Source organism: Danio rerio, chromosome 9 (genome assembly GCF_049306965.1).
Source record: "Danio rerio strain Tuebingen ecotype United States chromosome 9, GRCz12tu, whole genome shotgun sequence".
Lineage (NCBI taxonomy): Eukaryota > Metazoa > Chordata > Actinopteri > Cypriniformes > Danionidae > Danio > Danio rerio.
Genome location: NC_133184.1, coordinates 43786171 through 43800000, shown reverse-complemented (window position 1 = coordinate 43800000; position 13830 = coordinate 43786171). Strand labels below are relative to the sequence as shown.

The 13830-nt window shown below is 37.8% G+C and overlaps 1 protein-coding gene across 51 annotated transcripts in view; it reads right to left on the bottom strand.

Moving 5' to 3' along the window:
* The window catches only part of pcbp3 (poly(rC) binding protein 3), a 137243-nt gene that overhangs the window by 63462 nt on the left and 59951 nt on the right, over window positions 1-13830 (bottom strand). For 7 of the 51 annotated variants that reach the window (XR_012384960.1, XR_012384969.1, XR_012384974.1 and 4 more), the window contains exon 1: window positions 4944-5024. The exons of 29 other annotated variants lie outside the window; for them this stretch is intronic. The gene's annotated coding sequence lies outside the window, so the exon portion shown is untranslated. Of the gene's footprint in view, window positions 1-3577; window positions 4717-4943; window positions 5275-13830 lie in introns of those variants that run through there. 15 more of the 51 variants (XR_012384957.1, XM_073911925.1, XM_073911927.1 and 12 more) reach the window with 7 other exon arrangements.

Below are 13830 nucleotides of genomic sequence, written 5' to 3'. Positions count from 1 at the left end.
GGTAAATGCCCAGTGATGGACCCGCAAACTGCCAAGGATTGGAGCCGCAGCCCATTTATCAACAAATCAGGTAAATCCAGCATGTCTGTGCAAGAAGATCAACTGCTGGAGATCGCAAATGATGGCGGCCTCAAGGCTGGTTTATACTTCTGCGTTGAATGATCATAACATTTCTGAAATGCTAGCTGGTGGTAGGTTATGTTCATCTGTGTCGAGTTTCTTTGTAGGAATTTAGTTTTTTTCTGAATGCTACAAGTAGCTCATTCTGAGGCAGGAACTGGCAGATATAAGACACCTTTAATCATAAAGGTAAACACAAAACAAAAGTTTGCATCTGGAGCTCCTTCATGGGACTCGACACACTTTATGGAGCTCGTGGCTCTCAGCACCGCCTACACTCTTGAGTCAGCGCCAGTGGTGGCGAGGGCTATGCGACTGCGCGAATTCTGTGCCGAAGCATACATGTGCGCTTGACAGAAGTATAAATCAGACTTTAGGGGCGGTTCACATATTGCGTCTTTTCTGCGGGCAAGTTTGTTATTTCCAAAGGAGGCGTGTAGCTTGCGCACACATATTTGGAGCTCTTTCCAGGCGCACAATTGAAAATTTCTCTTTTTAGAATGCCGTGAGCCACGTGACAAGAACCGACTGATCCGCTTCATACATTTGTGTATGATTTAGCTTCATAGAATATACACATTTCACAAACACAGAACACCCCAACAATGCAGTGCTTTTTCATTTTCTCCATGAATAAAACTTGTGTCAGGGCTGCAGTAATGTTTTGTTTTGTCTGCTTGTCATTCTCTGAGAAAACTGTTGATGCTCGCCTAGCAATCTATAAAGTTGAAGTCATAATTATTAGGCCCCCCTTCATTTTTTTTCTTTTTTTAAATATTTCTCAAATTATGTTTAACAGATCAAGGAAATATTCACAGTATTTTTGGTGATATTTTTTCTTCTGGAAAAAATCTTATTTGTTTTATTTTGGCTAGAATAAAAGAAGTTTTTAAATAAATAAAAAATTTAGGGTCAAAATTAATAGCCCCTTTAAACATTTTTTTTTCTCGATAGTCTACAAAACAAACCATCATTATACAATAACTTGCCTAATTACCCTAATCAGCCTAGTTAACCTAATTAACCTAGTTAAGCCTTTAAATGTCACTTTAAGCTGTATAGAAGTGTCTTGAAAAATATCTAGTCAAATATTATTTACTGTCATCATGGCAAAGATAAAATAAATCAGTTATTAGAAATTAGTTATTTAAACTATTATGTTTAGAAATGTTTTGAAAAAAAGCTGCTCTCTGTTAAACGGAAATTGGGGGGGAAAATAACAGGGGGCTAATAAGTCTGACTTCAACTGTACATACATACATACCCCCCCCCCCCCCCTTCTAAGCCATGGGAAATTTTTCAAGCTTTGACCAGTCCACAGTGATAAAACCTTTGGGTACCATTGACCTACAGCTCAACAGCAAGGGGAAATTGTTCAAATAATGTTTCTTATTAAATATTTGTTTAAAATAACAATAAAATGACCCATAACAGAAACCTAAAATGTTTTTTTAAATCAATTCATTGTATGACTAACTAATTTTTAAACGAAAATCCCATTTACATCTAGCAATCTTAACCAAAAAGTAATAATAAAATTGCAGATTATTAAATATTATTTTAAATTCATATTTTGTCAAATGTAAAGGTTTAAATCAATTAAACAGACATCATGCACAATATGTTAAACTTTGCACATTGATAAAAGAGCAACTGATTAATTCATGATCACAATGGTTGTCAAAGTTTTTAGATAGAATCTGAATTACTTAAAAAATACAAATAAGTTCATACTTCAAAATAAATAAATAGACAAACAAACAATCAATTTTACAAACACATTCTGAAATATCTGGAAATCTAAACCAAATGCTATGTAGAAATAGCAAACTATTAAATATTACTTCAACTTCATATTTTTGTTAGTTCTAAATAAATTAAATAGACATTATGTACAATACACTGAACTTCCCGCATTGTTTAAAGAGCAATTGATTAATTAATCACAATTAGATCACAATGGTTGTCAAAGATTTCAAAATAAATAAACAAACAAAGTCAATTTAAAGTCACATCCTGTTCTGTTTACATTATTAACAACTAAAAAAATTAGTTAAGACAAAGACTAGTCTTCGTTTTGTTTCATTGGTTTCTCAGTTCATGCACAAAAAGATAAAGACAAGAACAAAATCTAAATCTTCAATGAGAAGGAAGAAATAAAACAATGCTTTATTACTCTGATTTCCAAGACGTGTGTTGCAAGCACACCAAGTGACAATACTGCTTATCACTGTAAAAAAAAAAAAAAAAACATATATATATATGCAGGATTTTCTGGCACAAGCTTTCCCCATAGGCATGCGGCATCACCAAGGCCGGGGTCCCTTCGCCTGGGCGTTTTGTTATGAGGGAGGAGGGGGTGCATGAACACTCATATGTGAACAACTCAAGAGGAGCCTTTTGTTGCAGTACACGTGTCTGCAGGGCCACCCTCCCCTACTCAGCCTGACAGGCGGCTCGAAAACTGTCAGCCCGGATCAGTCGCCCTTGCCTGGATCTCAACCCAAATTATAATCAAAAGCTCAGTCGCCCAGCAATGCCAATGCAAGATCAAGCAAAACCGATCCAGGGATCTGAAAGCCCAGGATATCGGCACCAATGATCCAACACTACGCTAATGGCCTACTAATCGAAAGTGTTGAAATGCTAAATGGAGACACCTCTGGCCGTCTCCTGGCATCACAGTGAAAACCATTTCTGAAAATGCAGACAGAAAGCGTAATACAGTTACAAGAATATCCATGCATGTTTAGACTAATCATTCATGCAGCTATCTAAATATATAAATGATATCACAGATGTAAAAAAGCAGCATGAGAATGAAGTATGAGAATCAAGATAGTGTTCGTCCACGAGACATCCTGGAAAGATGGTATCATGGAAATATAGACCTACAAATTGAATCTCGCAAGTTAAAGATCTCTTAAAATTATAATCTAGCCATACATAATCTGCAAAAATGTTCAATGGGTGGATTCTGTACCAACAGTTTTCAGACCAAATCTCTTTCACTTCATTGTGACAGATAAAGAACTCATGACGGTAATTGAAATAACGATGGCGAACAGAAATTGTGTACCTCTCTGAAAGCATTAATCAAAGGGCCGAGCTGTGTTTAATGTTACGAACTGCCATCAAGGTCGGAATCGCAACTGAGACTGACACAAGAGTCACAATCCTTCACGCCATACTGTCTTCGGCACACAGACCATTGTCGAACAATACACAAACGCCACAACCTAGCTCAAATATTGTTCAAAATTTGACTTCTTGGCCGAAGAGGTCCAAAACTGTTTGGAATTGGGCAACTTAGGACTAGAAGACTGATTCCAAAGGAACATCATTCATAATGGTCAATTTTTTCAGAGAATGTCATTTCTAATGCTCAATCATAACTGACAAGGCCACAGTGTTACATCGAAGCATATGCCAAAATTATTATTTAAAATATGTTTACCTTCACAGAGCTCCTAATCGACGGCCACCAGTATCGACGTTCGGAAAGGACTGAAATTAAAAACCACAGAGGGAAAATGATTTCTCTAGCGATCGCTCGCTCAGCCCCAATGGAACAACCTCGTTTGATTGGTCCTGGGATGAGGTCATGTGGGTGAGGCGCTGGCCACGTGACTTCTCATCGGATACAATGCGCAAAGGGAAAAAAAACGCCTAAATCCAAATTTCACTGCAGCAAGTCCCTTGTTTGTCGACAGCATTATCTCTGCTTGGGCTGAGGTAAAGGTTTTTGAGGCTAGAAAAGTCCCACTTTGCACAGCCAGCTGCCCCAGGGGTATTGGGGGTGGAATCAGGACCCAAGACTCCAGCCGTCTGGGTATCTCCATTGGGTGACACATCAACGAAGCTGTACCCTCCACTGTACATGCCCATTCCTGCAGTCTGGTCCAACCAAGGGTGTCTGGTCACCATCTGTAGACTCTTACATCAGTTACCGCTGTCATTAAACTGAATATTTGTCTGTTTTGACATTTACGCTTCAACCTTCGTATGCTTCCATGCCCCTTCTACCTAAACCCTCACCCCACCCTGTCCTCATTTTTTCAGAGCTAAAAGACGCATGGCATGAACAATAAAAAGGCGATGGCCTGAAAATCAAGCGGTTTAAGCTGGGTGAGGGGTGGCTTTCGATCAGCATCAAAATATCTGACAGTCGTTGTGTCTACCAGCCTTTTTAATCCGGTAGAGTGAGGAATTATGGGGAGCTCTGCTGGCACAATCTGGATTATGAACCTTTGGCTAATTCTCTTCAGTTGAGCAGAATACACATTAATTATGATTCAGCAAGGTTAAATACATGTGTAAACTCATTTATAGGGAAAAGAGGTTAAAAGTGGTTTTAAAAGCCATTTAAAAAAAGTAAGAAAACGATTGAGCTTCTAGGTACTCATGAGGTTAAGTTCAACCAGGAAGAACTTAACATGAAGGCACTGAAGGTAACGAAAATCCTAATTCCAAAAGACAAATGTGCAAACATTCAAAAAGAGGAAGAAACTTCAAGTGATTTCTCCAGAGAAGTGTAAAACCGAAGTCATACATCCTAAGATACACATTTGTACACTGTCAACACTGGACACAAACAGAGCAACAGAACTCATAACCACAGATTCCTTCAAGTCTAGATAAGACGCAATGGATGCAACAAATCTCCAACAGTAAACCGATGCCATTTCTGATGTATGCCAAGCACTTTTTCTGACAAAAGGTTTTTGAAACTTCATTTAGTCAACGTCTAGCTGTTGTGAGACAAGCTACAACGATCGCATCTGGTCTAGACAATGTTAGTGCAGCTCATCTAGTATTCTTACCAGTTAGAGGGAAGTTTTCAAGGTTGAGCAAGGACCACAGATGGAAGACACTAGGCACAATAAGAGCAACATGAATATCCCTGGTACTATAAGTAAGCTCGACCAATGCCCAGAGCAAGGTCAAAAGGCGGGGTGGGGTGTGAGGCACAGTTGAGTTGGTTGGGAACATCGTACAATCATCAATTGAGCAAGCTAATAGGCCATGACGAGCATGAAGGATACAAAGATTCAAGAGAGAAAGGGTGAAGGGCAACTGATCTCCAAAAACAGAAATGACACTTGAACTGAACATTAAATCAGTCTCTTGTTCTTCAAAGCCCTCTTCTGCCATACATCCGACAGAGCTGCCATGCTCTGCAGAAGCATTTCCTGGATTGATCAGTTTAACTCTGTCTGTAAGCCCTAATTGAGCCACAAGCCTCAGGGTTTAATTAAGAAGCTCATTACTGACTGCCTGACACGTGCTGAACTGGCTCAGTGTCTTTGCTTTGAGAGCCCTCAAAAATCTATAAATCGCTGAGCATAAAGAGAACGTGCAAATGCCCATACAAGCACAGCTCGAAGAGAAGCTTCTTGTTTTATGCACTCAAACAAATCTCTTTCCACTCAGATCTTCCAAAAGAGTTTCTCAGGATGTTCTTAGTGATAATGAGGGTTCATTTTTATATTGGGAAAAAGAAAGATTGAATGCTCAAAATGCTTGAGGTCGATGTGAGAATGGTTCATTTCAAAGAGGAAGTTTTCTGCTTCAGACACGTTCCCCCAAAGGTCTGGAGGAATTCTGTAGTTAAGTGTATCCCTTGGCCATAGCATCACACACGCAGGCTGAGGGTAAGTGGAAAATTCTGTTGCCTCGGGTCTCAGTCACAACGCAGCAGACAGGCTTTTGTCCCTGCTCTAAAAGCTTTTACGCCACTGCTCTCATCCAGGCCTAGCTAGAGTGGGTAATGGAAATTTTCGCCTGACCCTCCATTTGGTTGCAGCAAGAGCTTTCAATAATGGGACACCCCTGCAGCCAAAACCAATAGCTTGTGACATCAATTTCAAATGGAACTTTCAGGCCGAAACTGTCACCTTTATGGTGCATAAACAACCTTGTTAATTTACAGAGCTAAAAGATGCCAGGAAATCTACAAAAACAATACAATGCGAAAAGGAGATACACTCTCCGATACAGCAGAACACAGTGTTAAACGAACAGTTTAACATTTCGTTCCAAACCTGTATGACTTACAGAACACAAAAGGTAAAATCTTTTCTATTCTCATTCTCAAAACAAGTCTAACGAGAATGCAGACTTGGGCTGCACGATTAATCGAAAAACTATTGTGATCTCAATTCGAATTAAATTATATTTTCAAGTTCAGGAGAGAAGCGAAAAAACCATCACTCAAGTCTTCATATTGTTTTAAATATGTTGCTCAGGAACGTTTATAAGGTGCAATTCACCCAAAAATGTCATTTCTGTCTTCATGTAACAACTTATTCAGAGCTGCGAAATCACATGTGAGCTGACCAAAATTTTAATTTAAAAATTTAGAGTCATGATTACGATAATAATTTGATACACTGTAAAACCCCAAAAGTTAAAGTAACTCAAACTATTTGAGGAAAACGATTGAAACAAACTGTTTAAGTTCAAAAATTAATCCTAATGAGTACTGTGAACATAATCCAAGTAAACGAAGCCATTAGAGCACAGTAAAACCCAATAAATGAAGAGAACTCAAATCAACTGAGTACTGTAAAAGCCAATAAGTTAAGGCAACTCAAACCGTTTAAGGAAACCGATTGCTACAAACCATTTGAGTTGAAATTTTAATCTATATAAGTACTGTGAACTTACATTTAAGTTGAAGTAATGAGGTATCTAATTAACTCATTACCTTCAACACTGAGTTCAAAACGCTTTTCAAATGAGTAGAATTAACTTTCAGTCAATTTTAAGTTAACTACACTCATTTCATTTGAAGAAGTTGACTGTTGGGTTTTACGTGGGAGTGTTGAGCGTAAAAATCTATGTTTAACAGCGTCAATCTAACTGATCTAGAATTTGGAATTGACTGCAAGATGGAATCTTATGACAAATGTCTCATTTTACCAGAGGAAAAAAAATGGTCTAATAATGTTGTCAATAACAGATTGCAAGCTTATGATCAATCTTAATAATTAAATTTCAGAATTATCAATAGTTGTATAATTAATAGTTGTATTGTGATGTAATTACTTTACCTTGCATAACGACCAGAACAAACTTGAATTTTATTCAAGTCCGCACCGTTTCAAGTCTATACAACATTTAGCACTTTAACCAACAGTAGACCTACACATACAGTGCTCAGCATATATAATTACCCCCCTCACAAATCTATTTTTTCAATTCATATTTTAAAAGGAAGATGCATAAAATATTATATTTGTGTATATACATTAGATTAGTCAATACTGAAGTCAAATCTGACTAAACAACGTATGATAACGATCTAAAAACTAGTACACCCAAATTTAAACGTTTTAGAAAAATAATAAATACAAGTTTTTAAAAAGAGGATAAATCAAGAGAAGCAAAAAAAAAAAAAATTTACAATTTAGTTGAAATTTCGTAGGTTGTAATCTTCTTTTGCAATATTTTGCTTGAATTTAATTGTATTATCTTTTCATTTCTAAATGCGCTTGGTGACTAAAATATTATTTTAATAAATATATCTGTTTAATAAATCAGTTTGTTTAAATGGACCAAAATGCATTGCCTATATTCACTGAGAAATTGATAAAAATAATCATTTTCAAAATGAGGTTCACTCAATCAAGCTAAGCAATGTAGGCCTAATATTATTATTGTTTTTACCTATGTTTGAAAAATGATAATAACCTACTCTTATTAGCCTTTATTTTATCTATAGAATCATGAGAAAAATCAATCGAATACACTGTGATCTACAGTACATTTTAAGCAAAAAAAAAAAAAAAACATATATATGATTTTTATTTTAGCCAGAACTGTGCAGCCCTAATGCAGACTACAAAACAGCGCCACATTTGAGAGCTACAGCCAAAGTCAAGATTTAATTTCTTTATTTACGTGTCTATAAAGGCTACTGCATGGCTTCAGAAGACTTGGAATATAGTGTCACATGAACCACTTTTATGATAATTTAATGATGATTTTTGTCATTTTGGAGCGTTCTCACTTTCATTATGAGGGGCAATAGCTGATGAAAGCAGACGAAAAAGCCTTTCAAAGCATGTAGATTGGAGTGACATGAGTGTACAAAAATGGCAACAGAATTTTTCTGTTCAGGAAAACTATTCTTTTAAAAGATTATTTCATTTGTCAAGTGCAAAACATCAAAGCCTCAGAGCTCAGAGAGAGACGTTTCTTATAAAACATTTTGTTTATGAATACTTTCTTTTCGCTAAGTGGATATGAACATATGAATACTTTCTTTTCATTAAGTGGATATGAACATTACAAAAACTTATTTCACATAGCCCTTAAATAAACCTTTAAGTTTAAATTTAATAAAGTAACAACATTTTTTATCCCACCAGGGGCAATTAAATTAGGGCAGTAGCATTACATGATACAACAAACACATAAAGAGACAAATCACTTACAAACAATTGCCTCAGGAACAATTGTGAATATATATCTGTTAGAAGAGCATTTGATGCTTCTAAACCTTCTCCAGAGGGCAACAGAACAAAAAAGACTTAAGAGGATGGGAATCCTCACACTTTGAGGTTTCCTTAGGATTTGCTGTTCATGTAACTCTGCTAGACTCTGCTAAGGCAAACCAATAATCTTGGAGCAAGTTTTGGCTAAGTTTTGACAACAAATCCGCTGGTATATGGACTACAAGATCCAGTCATGCAAGACACCTGCTCCAAGTCTTCATTGATTACACTCAGCTGATGCTGCGCATGTACTGATTACACCACACATATATACGGCTCAATTTTAGACTCTCAATGCTGAATCTTGTTATACGTTACTTTAAACATTATGACGTGTTTCCCTTACCTAGTCTTGCTATGTACCAATCTATGCTTTGTTTGTTTATTCATGTCTGCTACCTGCCTTCGACCATCTTTCCTAAGAACAAACATTCTCTGATGCATTCTCTTATTCTACTAGACTTTGCATTGACATTAAAATTTGCAAACTAAGCAATACGGAATAAAAACAAACAAACAAAAAAACAAGCAAATTAATGTATTATATGTATAGTCTTAATTTAAAAAAAAATTTATATAGACAAGGGGTGCCCAAACTCGGTCGTCGAGGGCTGCTGTCCTGTAGATTTTAGCTCCAACTTGCCTCAAGACACCTGCACAGACGTTTCTAGAAAGCCTAGTAAGAGCTTGATTAGCTAGCCCAGGTGTGTCTAATTGGGGTTGGAACTAAACTTTGCAAGACACCGGCCCTCCAAGGCCGAGTTTGGACACCCCTGATATAGACGTTCAAGCATGTCTGGTAACTCATGTTAACATGAAAATCATAATAACGTCTTATTGAAACTAAAGTAAATAAATCAGAATAAACTCCTTCTCATACTCCAGCCTCCACATCAAAGTTCCTGAAAGCAAAATAGGTCATGGTGCTCCAGGATTGGCCAGCCCAGTCACCAGAAATGAACATTATTGAGCATGTCTGGGGTAAGATGTAGTAGGAGGCATTGAATAATACAAATTATTTAAATGCAAAAGCAAATACTTGTTTGCATACAAGTATAACACAAACGTTTAAACTGGTGCTGGGATATTCAACTGTTGTTTATCATGAGGAAACACTGCATAATAATATGGTCCATCCTCCACCAAGATGTCTGTTCAGCTCAGCTTGGCAGCAAACTACATAGCTCAGCCTTCCTTAAAGCAATGCCTCATCATCCCTCAAACAGTGCCAGTGATTCAGAGAGACCTCTGAGGTCTTCTGGGTCTTTCCTTCCTCGCTGTCCTATGCTATAAGTTCTCATGTACACCAGTCCCCCACTTTGATCCACAACACAGAGGCTTGTGTGGCCCAGTGACACAGGAGTGAAGTAGGCAAAGAAGATGTCACAGCGATTCACTGATGATGAACTTCTCTTGCCAAACTTCCTCTCCTCATGCACACTTCAGGCTGTTTTTTTTATTTTATGTGGGTGTCCTACAGTCTACACTCTGTATGTTTATATGGACAACACTATTCTAATATTAAAGGTGTCATATAGAATGCATTGATTAAAAATGTTTGAGTTCACACTTACATATTACTTGATACTAATTTCAGGTTTGGCATGCTGTCCAGGGAGAGAACTTTGAGCTCAGAGATAATTCAGCCCAGGGATCCTGCCTGGTCCCTTAGCATGAAAAGGGGGTCAGAGATCAGGTCAATGAGATTTCCTCATTTTCCCCCAGAAAAGGAGGAAATGGGGTGGACGGGAGATTCTTCAAGACATAAGGGAAGTAAGGTGAAAATGGGCTATTTATTGTGGGCTAGGATTGATCTGATTGGTTTATCGATGATTGTAGATGAGAAACCAGCTGCTATTATTCATATCATGTGCTCATCTCTAAATTAGTTTTTAAAACTTCACTCAATTGTTCTCTGATATTTAAATACAAGGTATGTGGATCGGGTAAATGCAGACGGTTTTACAGGTCCAGATCCAACACTCAAAAAATGCTGTTTGTTCAAACTACTTATTTAAAATGAGCTGAAACGACACAAATCTTGAGAATTTGGGGGGACAATTGAATCTTTTTACGCTTGATTCACTTAAATTTGTAAAACACTAATAAGTTAATTCCTTCATGTTGTCTCAACACAAATCGACTGGGAGGATATTTTACAGTGAACACTATAAAATGACCTTTGATATGGTTGGTTTTGACTATGTTTAAGAGGTTCATTCTGAGTTGCTGAGTTTGCTGTCATGTGTGTGGACATAAAGAGTGACAATAATTTCACTGCACTTAAAGCTTTTTTTAAAAATTTAAAGTGAAACACACAACTTTATATGGTACCACTAAAATTAGCTGAATGATGAACCTTGATTGATGTCCAGTGGGGATGTCATGACATTGCTCTATGAACTATGAACTATTATATGTAAAACAAGAATATTCATTTATTTTCTTGTCGGCTTAGTCCCTTTATTAATCCGGGGTCGGCACAGCGGAATGAACCGCCAACTTATCCAGCAAGTTTTTACACAGCGGATGCCCTTCCAGCCGCAACCCATCTCTGGGAAACACATTCACGTATGTCTTTGGACTGTGGGGGAAACCGGAGCACCCGGAGGAAACCCACGCGAAGGCAGGGAGAACATGCAAACTCCACATAGAAACGCCAACTGAGCCGAGGTTCGAACCAGCGACCCAGCGACCTTCTTGCTGTGAGGCGACAACACTGCCTACTGCGCCACTGCCTTGCCCGATGATCATGTTTTATTTTAGTAAAAACAAGGGTAATCGAGAAGCCTTCGCCTTTCATATAAGCCTCTTCTGATGCCAAATGATTAACTAGAAGTCAAGTTATTATTTTGCTGTTCCTAAAACTTAGATAGGCGACAAGACTTTAGTCAGGTAGCGTACAGTATAGCCTACATTGCTAATGCTATTTAAAAAATATATGTATTATAAAATTATTATAAAATTGAGACTGCAATGCCAGCAAGGATGTAATGCCAAAGCCTGTAGAACAAGTCTAAATAAATCAACATGCATTTATCAGTGTCTGGACGTTTGTCTCAGGGGGGTTGTGAGTAAGAATCATCATCACGTTCTGTCAAGAAAGCAGAAATTATAATAGTAAAAAAAGCTTTGCACTTATTTTCAGTGTTTTGAAGAACAAACTAAGTGTACTGCAGGGTGTCGACTATTTGCTGTTTTGATAGCAGGTGGCATTGCATTTCTAGGAGATTGTAGGCACACTACTATTGAATATATTTGTTTAAAACATAAACCAGGTAATTCTGAGCTCAATTATACCAGCATTGTTAGATATAAAGCAGCAACCTATAAATAAAGGAATAAAATTGCACGTTTAAAGTAAACTAATTGGGAGATACAATACCCACAATAATGAGAAATACATTTAATTTAGGAAGTAAATTTGCTATTCCAAATTTTTAACTTACTGACAGTCATTATTTGTTAGCTCAATTCTAACTTCTGATAAAATCAAATTGTCAAAATTATTAGCCCTCCTGTAACATTTAGATTTTTTAAAATAATTTCGAAGTAATGTTTAACAGAGTAAAGAAAGTTTCAAAGCATTTCCAAAAGTATTTTTCTTCTGAAGAAAGTCTTTTTTTTTTGTTGACTGGAATAAAAGTTTGTTTGATGAAAAAAATAAATAAAAACAATTGTAAAGTCAATATTATTAGCCCTCTTAAGAAATATACTTTCTGAGAGTTTGGTTTCTAACAGTTAAGGCTGATGTATACTTCTGCATCGAGTAATTGGCGTGACCCACGGCGCCTGCCTTGCGCTTAGTAGTTTATACTTCTGCGCGCTGTTTGTGTTAACACAATAACTCTTCCGAAACACTAGCTGGAAGTAGGTTATGTTCCTCTGTGTCGAGTTTCTTTCTGGGTATTTTGTATTTTTCTGAACGCTTAGTGACATTTATTTATAAACTAATTTAGAGAGGATCATGTGGTTATGATTTATCACAGCCGGTCTCGTATTAGCTAATCATGATCTTCCAATCATATCCTAAGCTACTATAAATAACCACAGTCTTCAATCCACTTTATCTTCGTTTGGAAGAAAACCTCCTTCCTCCCTATTCTCCTTCTTTACCATAGATTGGGCGGCATGGCGGCCCAATGGTTAGCACTGTTAGCCCCACAGCAAAAACACTGCCGGCCCTGGTCCCGCCAGGCTGGTGGGCGTTTCTGTGAGGAGTTTGTAAATTCTTTCCGTGCCCACATGTTTTTTCCCCGGGTTCTCCGGTTTCCTCCCACCATACAAAGATATACATTATGCATAACAGACATAGCAAATCAAGCACTTGTCTAGCTCCCTTTTTTTCATGTGTTCCCTCAGGTACTGCAGCCAGGGAGTTCTGAGATCCACCGAGCTCAAGCTCCCCTCTCGCTCTCGAGGATCTCGAGCATCCCTTGAGCTCAGGGCTCTCTCCCGGGACAGCATGCCAAACAAACTTTCGATGGATCATCAGCTAAGTGTGAACTCTTGAAAACTGAAAGATGGGAACTGGTGGACGTGAAACAAATTTAATCATAAGGTAAACACAGAGCAAAAGTTTCCATCTTGAGCTCTCTCACGGGATTCGACACTTGTTAACACTAGCTCCATCGGGCTTGCGGCTCTCAGTGCCGCCCAAGCTAGTCAGTGCTACCAAGCCAACCAATCACAGAGCCTGCATTACGTGTCGATGCGACGTGTAGTCACATTGCAACGTGTAGTAGTTGCACCACACCATCAGCCTTTATATTTAAGATTTTTAAGGGGGCTTTCACACCTAGACATTTGTTTCAGAACCTGTCTCGTTTGCCCACTGTAAATCATTGTGAACCCAGCAATCGCGCTCGAATCCGCGCAAATCAAATTAGTCCAAGATCGCCTAAATGAGGTGGTCTCGGCTCGATTGAAAAGAAGGCGGATCATTTGTAGTGAGAAAGTGATACGATCCGAGCCCGGCTATATCACAGTGTATCATGGATATGTCATAGGCACATATACGGCTTTATGAAGAGAGATCAGTGCATCTCTAGTTCTTTATTCGCTAATGTATATTTTGACGCAGTTACCATTAAGAGCAAATTCCTAGTGAAATCTGCTTGATGAGTGAATGAGTGTGTATTTTATTGGGTCCTATTTCGTTATAGGTGACAAATAGACAGAGATTTAATTTACTTCACTTCCTTATGGG